This window comes from Pundamilia nyererei, unplaced genomic scaffold (genome assembly GCF_000239375.1).
Source record: "Pundamilia nyererei isolate P.nyererei 1_Seehausen unplaced genomic scaffold, PunNye1.0 scaffold00129, whole genome shotgun sequence".
NCBI lineage: Eukaryota > Metazoa > Chordata > Actinopteri > Cichliformes > Cichlidae > Pundamilia > Pundamilia nyererei.
This window is the reverse complement of record NW_005187530.1, coordinates 720,580-741,039: the sequence shown is the minus strand read 5'-3', so window position 1 is coordinate 741,039 and position 20,460 is coordinate 720,580. Positions and strand designations below refer to the sequence as shown.

At 40.1% G+C, this 20,460-nt stretch overlaps 1 protein-coding gene across 5 annotated transcripts in view; it reads right to left on the bottom strand.

Moving 5' to 3' along the window:
- LOC102203372 (zinc finger protein 516) overlaps positions 1-19,945 on the bottom strand; it is a 49,733-nt gene extending 29,788 nt beyond the window's left edge. For 3 of the 5 annotated variants that reach the window (XM_005743236.1, XM_005743239.1, XM_005743240.2), the window contains exon 1: positions 19,861-19,945. The gene's annotated coding sequence lies outside the window, so the exon portion shown is untranslated. Of the gene's footprint in view, positions 1-17,278; positions 17,584-19,860 lie in introns of those variants that run through there. The other 2 variants (XM_005743238.1, XM_005743237.1) reach the window with 2 other exon arrangements.
- Between the last annotated feature and the right edge of the window lie 515 nt (positions 19,946-20,460).

Below are 20,460 nucleotides of genomic sequence, written 5' to 3'. Positions count from 1 at the left end.
CACACACACACACACACACAAGCACACACACACACACACACACACACACACACACACACACACACACACAATAAACTAACAAAACTCCAAACAAAGTAACCTCAGGGCAAAATTCAATTACTTCCCTTGGAAAAACTGCTACGTAGAATACAAAAAAAGTTTAAAGACATAGTTGTATGTGGATTTGCGAATAAGAGCGTAAAATAAAAGTAATGCCATGCTCACTTTTTTTTGCTTTTGTGGATGGGAGCGTCGCAGGTAATTATTATAGCTATCATATAGCTTGTTTTAATGGTATATGACAAAAATATCAGGCATAATAAAGTCATGGCTAGCTTGCTGAATTAATGCCCACTGACATGGTGCATATCTGTTGTTTCTAACAATGTCAGAGTTACACTATAGTGGAAGTAAGATTCTCAATAATTGCACCAGACTACAGTCTACGCACATTTCACACAGGAACTTCACTTATTTTTGGTCAGTTCAGTTATACAGCTTTGAATGTTAGGTGGTAGGCAAACATAGCAGAGCACACTGGCGTAGCATTTCTATCCATCTGTGTGTGTGTGCGTCAGCTGCTTAAACTTAAAAGTAAATGTAAAGCTGTCAAACAATAATAATATATAGGTAAATATATAGCTAATACATTTAAATAACTGAGTAGTCAAATGTGCATGAAAACACTTTGTTGTGTGTACTGCTAAGTTAAAGCTAAGCGACATTAATAACCGAACCCAAGCCCACACAAGTTTCACATTCTTTTGAAACACTTAACCTGTTCCACAGATATGAAGTCACTGCCAGCAGATCATTAGCTTAATTAGCGCTCCTTCTTTCAGCCGATACCTTGCACTTCTGATTGTTTTTGGCCTAGTAGGTAAGTGGCACTTCCCCTTTATAAACCCACGAGGACTAAATATTCAAAGACACCGTGAAGAAAACAAGTTCATAAGCATTACTTTCTATAATGAAGATTTCTAATATAGCACACAAAAAAGAAAAAAGCCAGACAAAGACAAAGGTCAGGTAATGATGCCCACATTTGCAGTGTTTAACTTAATTTATCTCTGTGTAAATACCTGTACCAAATTATTAGAGAAAACTAGAGCTTACTGAGTAGTTTCTGATGCACTATTTTTCTAGAGGTACTTATCCTCGCAAACCTCTCAGATGAGGGGGAAACCTCTACTTAGCACAGCCATACAAATGTAGAGCTACAACTTGGCCAGTCACCCATTTGCTCACTGAGTAATGATGTAGCTCACACAGAAGTACCTTTAACCTGCATTACATCTGAAGGCCACCAGATGGTGATAGTTGTGATTGCAAAAACACTTCAGCTCTATAAAAGTCTATGGGGAAACAGATTTCTGACTTAGCCCTCGTAAACATTTTGCCGTTTAATTTATGGGCTCAGTTACTCATTTTGGGTCGTATTGGATAAACAATAGAGTCTATTTTGTAATCTATTTTTCAAAATAGAGGATTATCTGTGGTATGAAACCACACTGAAACTCACTGGCTAACAACTGGTCAGAGGTCTTTAACCAAGTAGGTTTAGAGTCAGACCCGCCCCTCCTCATCACATCTGGGGGGTAATTTGGCTCTCAGGATGACAACAATGGAAACGGTCGGGGGTGTTAAAAGGGCACTTCAAAAACAAATAGGTAATGTCACAGCAGTTACAGTCATCTTTTACACAGACTGTGCTACTTGTATTGTTAGTAAACCACAATAATTTAAAGAACAGACATGGTTTGCCATCTTCAAAATGAAAATTTGCAGTAAATAACTGAAAACAAGATTTGTTTTTTTGTTTGTTAACCTGTAAAATTTGAAATTTGAGAAAACATAACAAGTTTAAATTTAGGACTGGTTTGTTTGTTTTTTGTTTCTATGCTGTAAGAGTGCGAGTGCGTTTAAAAGAACAAAGAGACAATTTGCAGCGACGTAGCAACATTAGCTAGGAAGCTAAGCTAAGCAAATTTGCTTAGTTTGGAAGCTAAGCTAATTTGCTGGTGTTAGATTAACATTTACTGCACAGACAAGAGAGGTGTATCAGTATACTTTTCTATTTCTTTCCTAAGCTAACACTTTTTTAGCATACAAAGCAAATGTCTATAAAATCACTGACCTAGAAACATAGTGGGCCTTGGGGGATTATTACAGTGGGAATATGAAAGTGACACCACCGCAAATATAATATTCCACAAAGTTCACTGAGGTTACTGTAAACTTATTATTGACCATTATGAGGAATATTCCGGGAGTTGTTTATGTGTCCGTGTGTGTGCACGTGTGTGTGTGCACGTGTGTGTGTACACTGACTGTAACATCTGCCCAGGATTTCATAGCCAAAAATAATTTAAAAAAAAGAAGCAACAAGCAGGAACTGGGGATGCAAGATGAGAATAACAAACATTGTTAGTCTTTCATGTGGGACAGAGTTTTTCTAAAGAGCGCACTAAAGCTACATGCCATATTTCAGGCTGTGCACAGGCTGACAGGCATTACTGTTAGTGTGAGCTTATGTGGCTAGGTAGTTGTGATTGATGGCTGTATAAAAAGAACTGGAGATCCCATCTGGGTCACGTCTTATCAGGCTGACTGATTCACATTGATGAAATCATGCTGGCTTGTTAACCCGCCCAGTGGAAAAACCCTAAACCAATACAGAGGAAAACAAGGCAGCATCAGAAACAAGAGAGGGAGATAGATGCATGTCAGGGAGAGTAGAAAAGGCTGAGCAAATAATGAGAAGGAGGGCAGCAGAGGGAAGATAAGTGGTAAATAGTGATGTAAAGTCATGGCAGGAGATGGATTAGGATAATAAGAGCTGACTGAGAGGAGCGAGAAGGGAAGATGTGGGAGATCGAGGTAGAAAGAGAGAGTGTGAGAGCTGCAGCGTTGGAGCTGCACACTGCAGATGTCCATTTTACAGGCGTATGCAATATTTTTAGGAATTTGGACTGCAAATCACCACTGTCTGTTGAGAAGATTGGTAAGAGAAAAAAAAACTTTTAGCTCATTAGTACTGCATTTTCTCCCTTTTTTTTTTTGCTTCTGATCAAATTCTTCAGGAGAGCAGAGTCCAAACACCAATACCAGACATCACAGCGATTATTTGCAGAGTAACCACAGCACAGGAAATTGGCTAGAATGCACTGTCTCTTAACATTCATCCAACAGTCCTACAGAGACAATCTGCTAGTATAGTTACACTGTAACAACCCCCTCCCCTCTTCCTCCAACCAAGCTGTGCAGCTCAAATGTGGATGTGTGCGTGTGAACATGCATGTCTGTTTGTCACGTTTCATATACCTGCATGAGCTCTTAAACACAGGAAATTTTCTTACTTTGTTTTGATATATTTTACTTGAAAAATATTAAATCAAACAGGCAACAACAACAACAAATCTCCCACTACAGATTTCTAATGTTTGTACATAACAGTGAAAAAAGAGATCTAAATCTGCTACTATATATACTGATGGAACATCTGTCTTCAGAGGTTTAACTGAACAAGCTTGTTTCAAAGAAGCAGCAGCCAAAAGTCACATTTGACAAGTTTTCTTGCAAAACATGACAAAAAAAGGAAGATGAACAACACCTGTGTAGGTGACACAAAAAAACTCCAAAACATGAAAAACCTGTGAATGACTAAGTAAATTACATCCAAGACACTTCAAGTGTTTCTAACAGATGAATATACATATGACAAAACAGGGAGGAAAACACTCCATATGCATCTAAATCAGCCCACAATGTCAGTTTATTTTCCCTCCAGATGCAGGTGGGCCTAAGAAAACCAGATCACTTCATTCTACTGGCAAACAAGCAGAATTATGCAAGCTGCCTGTTTGCAATAAAACTCCATGCCACAACCTGATCTGCACCAGTTGCACTGTTTACATAGTAGTGGGTTTACCATATTGACATGTAGAAGCAAGCAGAACGTATACCGGCATGAACGTCAGGCTGCCACCCCGTCTAGTAATAGGTTATGTGATAACAAATAAGTTAATGATAACAAATTGCTGTTTTCAAGTATCTTGTACATGCAGTGTATGAGTTTGTGAAACTATAACAAAATCTCTAATACTTCTGAAACACTAGGTTTTCAGACTTTTTGAACAACAGTTTTAGTAATGAAATAATTTTTGTAGTTCTTATATTTTCCTGTTATTTATTATTGCTAAATAAAAACTGAAGCTTTCAGTAGAAAAATCATTCAGTGGTACTTTTCATTTGTAAGGTCTGTAGTATACAATATTAAATTCCTTGAGGTGATAGCCGCTGGGCATCAGCGCTATATTATTAAAACAGTTGAATTTTATATATTTAGCACCTCACTGACTGATGATAAACATGGTTTATCATAGTACTTTGATTCAGATTGAAACATGATGGCAACAAAGGTATATAACAACTATAAAGAGTAGCCTACTTGCCCTCATAACCTTTGCTCTGTACAATCACACACAGTTCCATCATTAAGTTAGCTTGACATCTCTAGTTTGTAGAAATACCTTTTTTGGCTAACGTTTGTGTTCCAAGATAAACTCTACACAATGACTTTCCATTAACTTTTATTGACGTTCGAGTATTTATTGAGATAATACTTTCATGAGCATAACCTGTACTAAATGTGATTTTCATTGAGCACCAAATTTAAATTTGTTAGCAAATGTAAACATGTTAAGATGCTAAATCTGGAAGGTTAGCATGTGTTACCTCTTTTAAAAATCACAAAGAGCATGCTGTTACTCTAGCTATTGATATGCTACCATGCTTCTGGTAGCTTACTTCAAAGCAACTTTGGGGCTAATTATGGCCTCAAAGAGTAATAGTGTGTTTAGACTCTTTCAGAGTCAGGCTTTGCCTTTTTCTTTAGCTGTCACAGTGTGTTCATGGAGCTACAGTAGTCTACAACAGACTTTATGAAGTTAATGAGCAGTGTTGGGTAAGTTACTTTAAATTAGTAACTTAGTTACATTACTAGTTACTTCTATCAAAAGTAACTCAGTTACCTCAAGTTATTCGTTACTTTCAAAGTAACTAGTTACTAGGGAAATTAACTTTGGTTTTATTCAGAATTCTCTTATTAATGTGTTGCTTCCCTAACTGGATACCAGCAAGGATGCCAGTCTTCTAGCTTGCTTACATGTTAGTGCTATCCTGCCACAAATGCACTGTGTCACCTAATGGCCTGAACCTAAAATGTCAGTGTAGTAGTGTGAGTGCAAGTTAATGATGAAATGAATGAAACTAAATTAGAAATGAACAATGTTTGTTTTTGTGTCTCACTTTTTATCTGTCTGTTTTAATCTATTTCTATTGTTTCAAACCTCTATAAATGCAAACACATAATTTTGTGGTTGATGCAACAGTGTTATAAATCTAATCTTTGTACGTAGTATCACTAGGAAGAAGCAGTGGATAACAAAACACGACATAAACTTTTGAAAGGTATATTTATTTTTATCATTGAAATGGGCAGAAAGTATACTTTTAGCAGTGCCAACACTAAACTGTACCTCAGACCATTTAGGAGCTGTAGGTATCAAAATAGTGCAAATAATTTAGTGCAAAAATGGTTCAACATTTGTCCATTCTTTGTAAACTTAACTGAAAACAGCTGAACTGCACCAACTGGAGACCTCATGTTCAGTAATGGCGGGCAAACTTAAAAGTATTTTCAGCCTCACAAAGAAAAATAAAATAATAAATATTTTTAGCCACATAAATAGTCAATATTTAACCAAAATAATATTTCCTCCAGTCAGGTCATGTAGATAAATAAAATATGATGGTAGATTTAGTGCTTCAGTGGTCTAAGATTCTAGCCTACGTCACAGCGTCACGTGCACTTTTTATGTCCAACACGGAAACTGCAGTCGTGGTGCTTTCGATTGTACTCGGAACTCGGAAATTCTGCCTTCCGAGTAGGAAGATGTAGGTAACTCCAGACTGCAGATGAGCTGCATATGTGTTTAATAGTAATTTGTTTTTGTAGAGGGCTAGCAAAACAACCGTTTTCGAGGGCGTCGCCATATTGGAACCCCGACTTCTCTGACGAGGCTAACCAGAACGCCGTTTACTCGAGTGTGACATCATTCCCAGGTCCGTGTTTCAATTTCCGAGGCTAGTCGAACGCAACACACGAAGTAACGAATAACGACCCTATCTAAATCCCAGAAACGATAAACGCGTTCCTGATTTTGGCATAATAACTAGTTACTGTGCTCGTTACCACAATAATAACGTAGTTACTGTAACGCGTTACCTAATAACGCGTTAGTCCCAACACTGCTAATGAGTTAGTTTATCATTCAATTCTGGACAGAACATATTGTTCCTGAAATATTATGTCTGGTGCACCAGTGGTTAAGGCATACCACACAACCACAATGGCCATGGTTCAATTCATGATCAGAGTAACTTTGTAGGATCTTTTAACTCACTGTGTTCCATACCTTTCTATTGTGTTAACTTTTTTAAAGAAAAACTCTAAGACAACGAAGGGTTAGAGTTATGTGCTTAGCCATAACCATTCAAGTTATGTAGTTGTAGCAATCTACCCATCAAGTCTTCTTTTCAGTGAACAATCAATTTTGTATTCTGATAATGAAAGTCTGAGAAAAAGCCCAAATTCTTAATTGTAGCAGCTTGACGCAGCTCACCACTTAATGTTGAGTCATTAAATTGGACAGGCAGCTGAGGATAATATAGGAGAAGGCAAATATTGCATCAAACAGTGATGTTTGCACAGCTTTCCCTAAAGAGATCAGAAACCTCCAGTGGGAGCTGCTTACATTACCCAGGCCATTTAAACCAGGCAACCAGCCACCTAACCACTGCTAAAAAGCAACAGCTCACACATGAAGTGAGGGACAGAGGATTGAGGATTACACACAGTCCCCCTCTCCAAACCGCACCAGTGGACAACTTTACACAACACATTGTACTGACTGAAGTTGGCACGATGGGTTACTAAAAATGGACACAGCTAACTTCTAATAAGAAACATAAACACATGGAGGCAGACACAAAGTCTGCTGATAAACCTGCATTTGCAATAATATCAATTCAAGATAAGCAGGGCTCTACCATACAAAAAGGAAAAAAAAAATATGGCACTGTCATAGCAACAAATATAGTTTAGGATCATATATGTGGTCGTACACGTGGACAATAATGTGGAAGCATTGGAAAGAGTCAGGGCAAGAGACTAAGGAAACTAGTTGCTTATATTTCCAGTGTGATGCAGCCTAATTAATTACGTATTTATTGTAGAATTAACCAATACCTCATGCACTGAACTGATCTAATAAGGCAGTCTAAATTGGTTCCACACATTTAGTAGCAGCACTTGTTTTAAGCTGCCCATAACAATTCCATTGACGTTTGAAAATAGAAACAGAAGTTCTAAATTTGAACTTAAATTTGGCCCAAACTGATTTTTTTTGCTCATACAAGTACTCTAATTCATCCACACAGCTCCGTAAAACCTCCTCCTTAGTTCTACCTCTCATGGCACAGAGCTTGCTGCCCAGATACTTAAATCTGAGTACACCACCTGCTTCTGGGACACAAACCAAATTAAAAAAAAATCAATATGCATTTAAAGGAGTCATATCAGTATATGTACAGCAGTAAGCCAGTACGACGTTACAGATAGCACAACTATAGCAGTGGTTTAAGGGGGAATTTACATCTCACAGTGGTCTCAGTATGATTCAGTGTAAAGTAATGCATTTACTGCATTAAAATGTTTTGGGAGTTTTTTGACCCACTTCCAGATTCTAGTTTCTAGACGAGTCCTGACCATGAGGAGTTCTGACCTTGAGTCTCCTGTTTCTGTGTTTGAGATTATGCCCGAGATTATGACTCTGTATATGGGTCAGATTTTTTGTATGATTTATTAAGGTCTTATTTTCAAGGGAAGCCCGCCTTTTGTGACCATCCTTAAGACTATTAATTAGGTGATTTTGTACAGTTGGTCAGGTATAATCCGATGGGATTAGCAGCTACGCTCTTTAAATAGAGGTCTGCAGCCAGGGATTAGATGATCGCAGCCAGTTGTATTTAAGAGCAACAGATTTTCATCTCCTCGGTTTTAGTTTTAGGGTAAAAGAGCAGAAACGGCCACTGCGCTGTTTGTTGCTATGTGCAGCATTTAAACGTGCAAATATTGAAATGAAAATCTGGGGTATTTGCTCTGCTGGCCTCATTTCTTTTTAGCAGGGAGTTTGTTAATAAATCTTTGCTATTGGGATGGGATTAGCTGGCATGGTCTAGGGCTGGGGAGGGCAGTACCAGGGGCCCTTTTACCTTCCTCCCTTCAACCATCCTCCTCACATCTGGATACAATGTAGGAACAGGGCACTGAGGCCAGGCAGATAGCTAAAGGGAGGCTGTCTGTGTGCTGAGGGATTCTTTACAAAGCGTCAAGAGTGTTGCTGCATCTGCTGCTAGTAGCTGTGGATGTTGGGGTGTTAGGGTTGTGTGTTGTGGATGGGGGGTGGGGGGAAAGGTGGGGAGGGGGTGCTAAAAAGCTCCCTATCTTTGGTCTCTTCTTTCCTGTGTAGTTGACTGCAAGGCCCGGAGCAACAGACGAACAGAGAGACAGCTGGGAACAGAGGTAAAAAGCAGACAGCAACCAGGAAACACAATGGGAGACCAAAAACAGGTTTCTGTTCTTAACAGGCTAAATGCACTGGATATGATGCTGTCAAAGATTAAATACAGTTATAACTGTGATATTACTAAATGAATACTAAAAATGAAAACCACTGAAGCTGCAGATTTTTTTAATCTACACAAAGTTTTTCTCAAATTCTCACACAAAGGCAACTTTGCCACCGACTGTCCAGAATGATGTGTGTGATGTTAGTAGGAGGTAATGTTGCCTCCAGCTAATAGCCTCAAACACTCAAGCAGGCTCAGTAGCTGATTAAGTCAGATCACTTCTTTCAATTTTCATACATCCATTTCTTTCTTTCTTTTTCATATTGTCAGATTTGTAGTCTTTAGTCCCAACTGATGCTAACTCAAGTGGCAGCACCTGAGGATATTTGTTAGACTTCTCATTGTTCCCTTGGGAGACAAAAAAAAAAATCTTTTTGTAACTTTTTTTCCTCTTGAAAGCGAACTTTACTTTTAATATTACATAATAGTTTGATCTAAGAAATAGACAAACATAGGCAAAGAGCTCAACTAGTCTCTACATCTTCAGCTGGTCTCACTTGAAAGAGCACACAATGCAACGTATGTCACTCCCAGTCATAACAACGCTTGAGTATTTGTGCTACTTCTGACTGCAAACTATAACCTACCAGCCATATGGAACAGACACAGAAAGATAAAAAAAAGTTAAAGTGATAAGGTTGTTTTCCCTTCTCCTTCCATGTACAGGAGAATCCTCGAGAGCAGATCACAGACACGCACATGGCCTCCAATCTGCATCCAGATTGATTTCATCACGCATGCATGCTTGCAATTCACCTGGATGTCTGAGCCACACTGAGATTTCGGGTGAGCTGGCTAGTCTTTGGGCGACCCTCTTCCCCCTCACCTCTGTCCTCAGTGAACCTGACGCCTGCTTGACCCAGAGCACCTCCTGGTCCTACTTCCTCAGTGCCTCAGAGATGATGTAATCACTGTTCTATGACTGTCCCTCTTCTCCAAGAGGGCTTTAATTTTGCTATAGTTGAATAGATAGTGGTCTCAGAGTAAATATTACCCAAATTTGGATGTTTTTCTGTTTTTGTTTCTTTGCTCTTTCTTGTTATTCATTCTATTGATTCATTTTGAGAAAAAGTAAAACATGAACATTTGGGGAGTTTGTTACAGCAATTGTTGTATTTTTATGTTATATTCCCTCAGCAGGAGGCGGTTCCTCATCCATTATGATCAGCATTTGTTTGTTTGTTTTTTGTTTTTGTTTTTTTAAACAGAGTAAAGTCCATCTTTCCATCTATAACCCCCACAACCCGCACGCACACACATACAAACACAACTCACTAGAACACATCGTGGCAAGGTTAGGCTGACATCAGTGGCTAACGATCAGTTCCTCTGTGGGCTGAATGATTAGCTGCAGTAGCCTGGAGACATTTCCAGCTTGTTTCCCTAAGTTAGTCAGACATGTAACATCACTGGCCTTCAATCTGGACTAACTACATCCACTCCTCTTCCATTTTCTCTCTGATTCTGTGTCCCCCCTCCCCCCCAAAAAGACTTCTTCTAACTAATAGACGTTGCTAGCAATGTAGTAGTAAATATGGGGCACTTAAGATGGATCAAGTCAAGTGGAGAAGTAGACAGCAGACTTTAAAGTGTGTTGTATTTAAAGTTTTTTTTATATATAAGAATGGAACGACAACAGTAGTTAATGAGGAGGTGTGTGTGTGTGTGTAGGGACAGTGTGGCAAGAAGTAAAACAATTACTTTTAAAGTGGTTATTCATAACTTCCTCTTTTTTTATGTTTGCATTTTTAGTTCCCATAAGTGGCATTTTCTTTGTCTGTGCTGCCCAAGTGGAAGTCACCTATTCTTAACTTCTTCCCTGCATATAAGTTTTTTTGGACTGTGGTGAATTTTCCAAAGAAATCAAGCCTTAAAAAAATCTGAACCTGTACATGTAAGCAATGGGGTTCTTAAAAATTTCTGTAGGCACTTGCATCCCCATTTAGTGTGTTTATTAGACGGCAGGGAATGGGTATGTTAAAAAATGAACCTCTCTTCTTAGGAATGGGTTCACCCAACCCCCCACCCACCCTTAATGCCCTCTGGGCTGCTGTGAGTTTGGATTAAGTTTGGGTGCTGCGTCCCCTCCCTGCCGAGCCCTGTGAAACATACACAGATACCTACATGCTAAGTGACTGTGTCGTCTTGGTTTATCAAACCTTAAAAAAGGACAGACATAAAAACCAGGCCAGGCAAGGTAGAAAGAATGCAGAGATGGAGATATTTCAAAATATTCTTCAACTGATGTATGCTTACGCACAAAAGAATATTCTATAACGAGACACATATTTCAATGTAAAGTAAGTAATAAATCAGCAGTAAATGGTGTTTATGTAGCCAAATTGAAGGTCTCACTTCTTAAATTTCCTTTGTATAGCTATCTAATTAGACCGTGTATGTGAGTGGTGTGCAGGATATGTGTGTGTGTTTGTGTAAAGCAGCAGATCAATAAGGGCAGTCTACTACAGTGACATCTGGGCTGGACAAAGACTGCCGTTCCTCTCCTCATCTCTCTCTCTCTGAATCCCCAATCATAGCCACGTGGTCCTCTGGGCTGTTTCTCTCAGCTAAGCTTATTTCTCTTCTTTAATCCAGCAGCAATCACAGCAACGATGCCAAGCTTCGGTTCATGGACGCAGGCAGAAATCTATTAACTATGATCACTATGTCAGCTCAAACCTGATAAGTGCCGCTAATGAATCCAGCGCAGTCAGCTCAGCGCTGCGTTGCTCCTGGTTGTTATTTCATTGTATCGTCAATAATGCGTAAGGCGGAAAATCAACATGAGTGACGGTGATGGACAATGTGGCTTGTAATGTGGCAAAGGAGCTTGTGTTTGAACTGAAGCAAGAGTCAGATTTTCTGCAAAAACTCTCCAACACATCCCACTCTTTGTAACTGAAGAAATCTATGCACTGACAAGACTCTGCAACACTGCTTGCATCCCTACAGGCCCAACCCTGCTGTGAGCGTCGTCCGCTAATAAATGGCGGCACTGATAAATGGAGTCGATATCCAACACTGATCATCAGATCATCAGCCACTCAGCGGGGCCCACCCCTGATTTCAGTGATGGTCCCAGCCTACTCACAGCTGGTGAAAATATTATTTATTAGGGCAACTAGTAGGAGTATCAGCAATAGCGCTAATCAGACCAGGCAAACTGTCAGTGGTGGAAAACTGCAAAAATACTGGCACACACCTACACGTGTCAAAAAGGTACAATGTAGCGCAAATGTATGACACACTGGTTTAGCAGTCGATATAACAGTCCGACTGTTATATCTTTTTCTATTTAATATCTGGTTCATCCTGCGCGAGTCCTGTAGAGGTTTGGGTTCGTTAATTGAAGTTTTTAACAAGTTTTGCCTCAAGAGCAGAAGGCTAATGTTAGCATGTAGAGTTAGCATGGCTGCTAGAAAAAGAGAAGAGAAAACTTTGCCATGCTTTGTAAATGGCATGCATTTGGCTCTTGTATCAGGGCAACCAGGCTTATTAGACACACAACACACATAGCTCAGGTATGGAGATGATGTTTTAAAAATGTTTGTTTGCTAGGTTTAGTAGGATGAGCTGCCATATTTAGCTAAGGCTGCCAGCAGCAATTGCAAATGCCTGCTAACATTATTTTAGTGTACTTTCTATTTTGCACTACAAAGTATGGAAATATAGGATTTGTATTAAATTTTAAAAGCTCAAATTGACCTGTTTCAGGGGGGTGTTGTACTAATTTAGTTATTTTATTCTATTTGTTTGTTTTTTCTTTTTACCAAGAACCAAAGATCCAGCTCTTACCATCAGGTATAAAAAGCACATGCAAATACACACACGGGTTACGCTGTTGATTTCATTATTTAAAATGGAAACAAACGTATGTGTTCTTGGGGAGCTTATACCTAAGAAGAAAAGAGTAAACATATAAAAATAGATACTTTATATATAACCTGAGTAAAAAAATAAATAAATACATTGCAGTAAGAGGAACCCCTCGCACTAACTACTCCTAACATCACTAAATTACTTTGGAAATGAGCAATCTCTCAATGACTAAAAATGCTACCTTGTGTCACAAACAGTTTCCATTAGACTCTCAGTGGATGTGTGCAAATGACAGTATTAAAATGTCACTTTTACAACATGAAAAATGTGGAATTTAGTTGAAAATCATTACTGTAGGTTGCACCTACACCCACCTAAACCAGCTTCAGCTAGTTTATGAAGGGAACTGTGCTCTGCCATTATTGTATCAGTAACCCTAGTAAGGATAGATATAAAGTAAGCTGTGCCAGATGTACTCTATATAAATGTGCACACTGGGTTTTTCTGGGTTTCTTTCTGGAAAAAAAAAAATCTATATATGGCTTTCAAAGGGAAGTTATTCACTCCTATTAGGGCTTGCTGTCTCAGAGGGGTTTTCCACCACTGCATTAGTAAACTTTAGGTGGGAAAAAGTGAATCCTTCCCAAGTCTGAAGATCACACTTTGGTGAATAGATGCGTACTTAATTTAAAAAAAAAAAAAAAACACACCATTGTCTTTCTCTCCCCACCCCAACACTATGAGTAGATGACTAAAATGGCCTGTGCCTAAATCCCCTCCCTACCCCCCACCAGCTCTAACCCCTTAACCCCTCTCCTATCTTAATCCCCTGATTACTACATCATTTTATTTGGGTCTAATTTAGACAGATATCTGTCTTCACAGTTTAGTACCTGGACAATGCTGCTTGGCTTGGCACAGACTGTATTGATCCATACGGGAGGGGGCAGAGGGTGCAGGTGCAATTGGAATAAAGGGATTAACTGCACACCTGTTATCAAAAGTTTTAAGAAAACTGTGGGCACCACAGGAACAGAAGTTAGTAGAGAGGACAAAACATCCACTGGAAATGTGTAGGATGACAGCAAATGCAAAATTCCTTCTGATTATCCTAAGCAGTAAGCAATACGTTTCCCACGGAGGGCTCATTTATAATTTAATCCAGGAGCTTGGTGTTTCTAGGCTAACACAGAGAGACTGCCCTTTCAGAGTGGAAACCCCCACCATGTAGCAGGGAATCAATGCCATCACCAGAGAATAGACACTAGACCCCGTATTAAAATGATGTGGCTGTGGAGCACCAGTAAAAAGACAATAAATTGTTTGATTTTTTTCCTCTTCCATTTCTGATTCATACCAGAAGATTGTTTTTGCGTTCATCATTGCCCATCTCCAATCCAACTTCAGCATGTCACAAAGTTACTTAACCATGTAAAGGCAGATGCGTACATGTTTGTTTTCATGTAAAAAGCGCTGATATGATCTAAAACATAACAAGGAAGAGCTGAGAGAGGGAAAGGGCAGCAGGGCACACGGAATGACTTCAGACTATATGCCTCTGCACAAAAACATATCTGTCCTCTGATTTGATGACTTTTTTTCCTTTCATATCAATTATAGTTTCAAACCACACAACATTACCACGAACAGTTGGGACAGAGATGAGAAAGTACGGTCAAAGCAGGGTAGTAATTACAGTGGAAAATGGACTGAATGGATCGGATTTACGAATTGTGTATGCAGGACAACACAATTAGCCAGCTTTGGAACCATTCTCTGTGAATTCAGCAAGGTCTTAGATACCACCAACAGAGAATGCTCACACCCCAGTATTACAGGGAAAAAGGATTTTTACAAAGGTCTTTACTAAAAGATTTAGACACTTAAGCCATTGCCATTTTCTGAAAAAGATACTAACAGGGATTATTATTGTTGTTTTAAATCTGTGCACCCTGCTTATGAAGAGGAACATTCATGTTTCTTGCCGACTCTTTTTTTTTTTTTACTTCCCATCAGTTCATAAGAAAAATATACACTTTTTTTAGCCAATGATTTGCTCTTTACACTGACTATTTATGAAGTTTTTCTCTTAAGGTCTATGCTGGAAATGACTCAATGAGAGCATCAACAATGAAGTGGAACAATAAAGCTCGAGGCCAGACAGACAAAACACTGAGCTAAAAAGTCACAATAGATCATGCACATTATATCACTACAAGCAGAACTTTCCCACTGAACATTATCAGTTCATCCTTTCTTAATGTCTATATCCTAGAGCAGCTTTAATACTGATTGTTGAGCAAGAGACAGTTAGGCAAATCATAAGTTTTACCCCATGTCCAGTTCTGAAAATCGACTATAAACAAGAGTCTGTATAGTGTTTAACCCCCCTCCAGTGTGGTGAAGGTAAATGACTCTGTACATGGTGAAAAGGCACAAGGCAGTAATGAGTAATGAAAACAGCCGAGTTAGTGCTGCCATTCAGTAAAGGGCCTGCTGCTGTGGAATGTGAGGCGCCATTCATTCACATGGGTTAAAAATGCATTTCTGCCACCACAAAGCCCTGCCTTGTCCTCATTGTTTCTCGCCACACCAATAAAACACTTCTACACTCTGAAGGGACAATACAAACCCCCACTCCAAAAAAAAAAAAAAAAAAAAAAATTAAATTGCTAATTTTACTCCCACAGATACAGGAAGAACAGGAGGGGAGGAGTTAGGGGCTGGATGAACTTTACAAATTAAAAAAAAAGTGTCAGGGTAAGATAAAAAGTCAAGGTATGGCTCAGAGTTTGATCTTGATAAGCACAGGGATGGAAAACTGAGTGCACAAACTACGTGCGACAGACAGGCAGTTCTACTGAAGATATACGCAGCACTTCTTCGGTTTATGCAAAGACACGCAGGTGGAAGGCAATCAAACACAAAGGCTTCACTCGAGCCATGCATAAGCTCTCCGGGGACTTGTTTGTGAATGTGAGGCATCTGTGCTTTCCAAAAAGTTCTCAACTCCCTGAACATGACTTACATTTGTATTAGTCAAGTGATGAACCGTCATAATTCACATTTAAACACAGGTCATGTTCCTCTTTCACTCTGCTGCGATGGTCAACAAGTGACGTCACTGCTTATTTACTTCTATGACATAACCTTCTAAGAAAAAATAATACCCCCAACGCTGAACTCGTCAGCTAATCCTGTTTACAGCTTTTCCTTCACTCTTGGATTAAGAAAAGGAAAAAACTAAACAAACAAAAAAAATCAATTAAACATTCAGAAAAACTACTTTTTTCCCTAAACACCCCCCTCCATAACTGACTAAATCTGTTTGCCTATCACACCTATTCTTGTTAGTATCCATGAGACTCAGATCACACGTAACTGCTATTTATTATCTAACAGTCAATTTGGGGAAGTTAGATCATTTATTGTTGTTGTGCCGCGCTGCAGGGTGTTATATTTGCTGGCACGAGCACAGGGCGAGAGTCGCAGGCCTAGAAATATTTAACATAATGTCTGAAATCTAACATGGGGGAGACAATGTAATCCTGTCTGCAAAACAACGCTCTGCCTCTCTTCCTCCCTCCTCCCTTGTTCGCTCCCTCCGCTCTCTACTTCTTTCGCTTTCTGTGTGTATTTGTGTGTGTGACCCTTACACAGAAGAAAAATGCTGTATCTTTCAACAGCTACAGGGGAAAACAGTATGCCACAGAAAGTCAATCTCAAAGAAAATAGACAAGAGAAAACTGGCAGCTGAGAGTCCCGTGCACAATTAGAAACAAAGCCGTTGTAGCGGGGGACAGTGAAGGGAACACAACCCTTTTGCCAAAATTTTCTTACTTGTAGGGAACAGCTGAATATCACAGTATTTGGTGTATACGCATGTGTGTGTGTGGAAACTCCACTCGATACAAAGCCACCATTATTTAGGCTCCTATTTGAAGTCAAACTTCCTACACCAGCAGATAAAGAGAACAGCTACCCCCCTCCTCCCTCCCCGTGTGTTTTTTCATCATCTGTATTGCTCAAACTACAAAGCAGGAAGGTGAGCCTGTTTTGGCACATGTGCACACTGCCATGCATGCGCACACTTTCTCCTCTATCTCTACTGCAAACTATGCTTTTACATAACTGTCTCCAGTGATAACTTTCTTTACAACCCCTTATAATATGCATCACTTTATTGATTTTGTTTTATCCTCCTTTATCACCTACAGTGCAGCTATCATTTACACTTACTGCTACCATTAAGACGTTTGAAAGTGTTTTATGATATAGTTCTAATATCCCCGTGAAGCTCCTTTGGGATGTCAGTTTTGCCTACTATTTGCATAGCACCATTCCTAAGTGTATCACAGGATTATGTTGGCTTCTACTTCTTCTTCTTTTTGTTGTTGTTGCTTTTCCTAGCCACAAGGTTCCACTTATCAGTCAAACATTCCCCAAAATGACCCTTATCTCCACTGTAGCACATGCCGTTTTTTTTTTTACTGACCTTCTCTTAGTCACTTCTCTCTCGCCTCTCACTTAAAGGAAATGACAAGGTTTCAAACTAAAGAATGTGTAACAGCCAAAGATTGCAGGAGCACCAGCAGCTGCTGCAGTAGTAGCAGCAGCAGCAGCAGTAGTAGTAGTAGTAGTAGCAAGACCAGCCAGCACGAACACACCCTCTAAATTACAAACAGTAATAATTATGTGAACTCACTTCCTCACCAGTTAAAACAACGCTGAGCAGCTCAAACAGTCGGAGAAAGAAAGGGGGGCGGGGGGTGCAGGTTTCCTAAAGCGTCCAAGAGTCCAGATCCAGCAGAGATACAGAGGAGACCCCGCTGTGTGAGCCAGTGCGGCGACTGACAACAGCAGCCCGCTGATCAACTTCGCCACAATCCTGCACGATTACTATTATTATTATTATTATCTCGGCCGAATTCCTGTCTCCTTGTGTTGTAGCTACCACAGTACAGGTTCCTCTCTCTGCTTCTTTCTCTCTGTCTGTCTTGTCTCTTGTCGTTTCGCTGCTGTTGATGCTTTTAGGTGTTGTCGGATATGTCATGACTCAGGGATAAAGTGACACACGGTTGGAATTATGTAGTAAATTTAGCAGCGACGTAAACAAATACTACTGTATGTTGAATACGGCTCTAAAAGATAGTGTACATTATGGCGTGTGTTGTTAGAGGTGCTAGCCAGTTAAATGGTAATTATTTTTGCTTAGGCTACATATATTTATATAGTTTCTGTATTTTCTGGTTTCTCTCATCTGCTCGTCTTTTGAGTCAATAACTTTTGTACACAGAATGATCAGATAACGTTGGAAGACGTCACTTTGCGGATTGCATTGAGTAAGACATTTATTGAGTGATTGGAAATAAAGGTTCCGCAGGGCATTGTTGATTTAGATTAGCCTGTAGTTTTTTATGTCACTTCATTAAAATTAATAATTTCATGTATTTGTTACTTTTCACGTTGAGTCACTCCATTTCCTACAATTCGCATGCGTTTCAAGTAAAGGAAGCACACTAGGCTGGTCCGTACAGACTATCTTTTCATAAGCCATGCAACATCCCCCATGTCACAGCGAGATTCAACAAATCCTTCCTCTTTTAAAACCACCACACACTACTTTCTGATCACATTTTCTAGCATGTGAATGACAGAGGTTATGAGAGCACCTGAACGCACCGTGCATGGAAAGAAGCCCCATCTGTGTGTGTAAGAGAGAGAGAGAGATTGTGTTTGTGAAACGGCGAGGTGCAAGATCGAAGGCGAACAAAAGCGAAGAAAAAAAGTTTGTCCTCGCGGTGTCACCAAACCTCTGCCCCCCACGCAGAGGACGCACATTCCACTCTTCGTGCTTTCACGTATGTCCATCGCTTCCTATCAGGGACACGAGAACTGGCGCCCGCATGTGTATTGGCAATTAATGATAAAGTGTACAGAGAAGTGAAGAAGACGCTCATCTCACAATGACCCCCGTGCGCAAATGTGCTCGTGTGTTATATTGGTATGAAATCCCTTTGACACTGGTGTTCTGGGCTTAGTTTTGCACACGCACATACACTCCCTCATTTTTGTATCACAGTCACCTGTATGTACACGTCACGTACACGGTTATGTGAAACAAGGCGAAACAAGCCTCAGTCATCCCAATTGTCTTGCAGTAACCCCCCCCGGTTGGAGCTTAGTGCTATTGTGAACCTTTACCATAACAGCAGGCACACATCCTGTAGGTGTGTGTCATCAACTGCGGGGGGGCAAGTAGTAGCCCCTACTTACACTATCTCACACGAACTACACGATCAACCCCCCCCAACACACACGCGTACGGGCACACACCCCGCATGCAGATTGTGAGAGCTTCAGCAGGCGCAGAGATTGAAAGAAGAAGAAACGCGACACACCAGAGAGCTTCCAGCGGTTTCAGATCCTCATATGTAAGGTCTAAAAGAGCCACCGGACCCCGACTGCTGCCCGGCACCTGTGCCTTGCTCAGTGGCAGTTGTGCCATGTCTATTATGTAGGACACGGCTTCCTAATATGGATATTGCCCCCACCCTTCCCTAACGTCCACCTCCACCCTCCGTGTGAATAAAACAATCTCTAAAAAAGAGAGAGAGAAACTGTTCCTCCTCCTCTTCCTCCTCTTGGATGTTTTCTGTATTGAGCCTCTGAGATGCCTCTTTTTTTTAACACTACTCAGAAGTCTACAGCTGCCATCTGTGTTTCTGATGCTGCAATGATAGAGTTTATTATCCAAAACATTACTCAAGGAAGAGATGAGTGTTTGTGTGTATGTGTGTGTGTCGAGCTGATGGAAAGTTTGCCTGAGCTGAAGGATGTCGGTGGAGCATATTAACCAAGTACTCCACCTTTTATTCAAACGCGTTAGTTTGGTTTAGTCCCTTTTTTCTATCCTTCCTTTTTTTTTTTGTTTTTGAAGGATCACATTAGGTATGAGGAGTCTCACAAATTCGAAGTATCATCAAACTGCTGTGACTCACTCAGTGTCTGTAAATCTGTAAAGAGTGGAGAATTTATACACACTTGTACATACTTCTGGTTATGTTACATTGTGATAGCCATACACGATATACACACACACACTGTTATATATATAGAAATACATATGTATTTAAACCAACCACTACACCCTTTCTTGCATGTAACCTATTTATAAATCTAGATCAGACAATCGCATACCACCTACAACCAAATCCAAACACCGACGAGATCGCCCCTGTGTTTTTCTATGTGTCTAAAAGGCAGGGAAAGACGAGATGTGCGTACCTGCGTTATCCAAAAGAATAATCCAGGGTGACTTCAAGAAGCACAGACAATCCTAAAGGTGAAAGCATGCTCTTTGCAGTGTATGCTGAAGAGTATGATTGAGTAGGTCGAATCCATTCTGTCCCGTGAGGTGGGGGGGGGGGCAAGGTTTCCTCTCCGCTTTCACTCGACCATCACGCTTGTGCTTCGTTTTTGTAACACATGCATAAACTCAGCTCTTACCGTTCATATCACACAGGCTCGTGACTTAAAATAAATATGCTCGACTTCGTGTTTGGGTGAGTGTTTTGGCAATTTCCTGACACCCCTCTTCTCCAACCGAATGGTTTCTCACGCATTAAATGGAACTATCTGCTATTGTCTCATCAGCGAAAAGTTGTTGATACTGCTAAGGACTCAAAAAAGTGCGTCAGGAGTGTGAAACTGCCCAACCCAACCACTTCTTAGAAAAACGCTCAGGTTTTTGTTTTGTTTTGTTTTTTAATGCCACGACACATAAAGACACAAGGTGCCGATGAAATTTCACTCTTCTCCCGTCGAGTCTGATTATATTGACAGTTGATCCAGGATGTTGTTGAGATCTATCTAGAGTATAGGGAT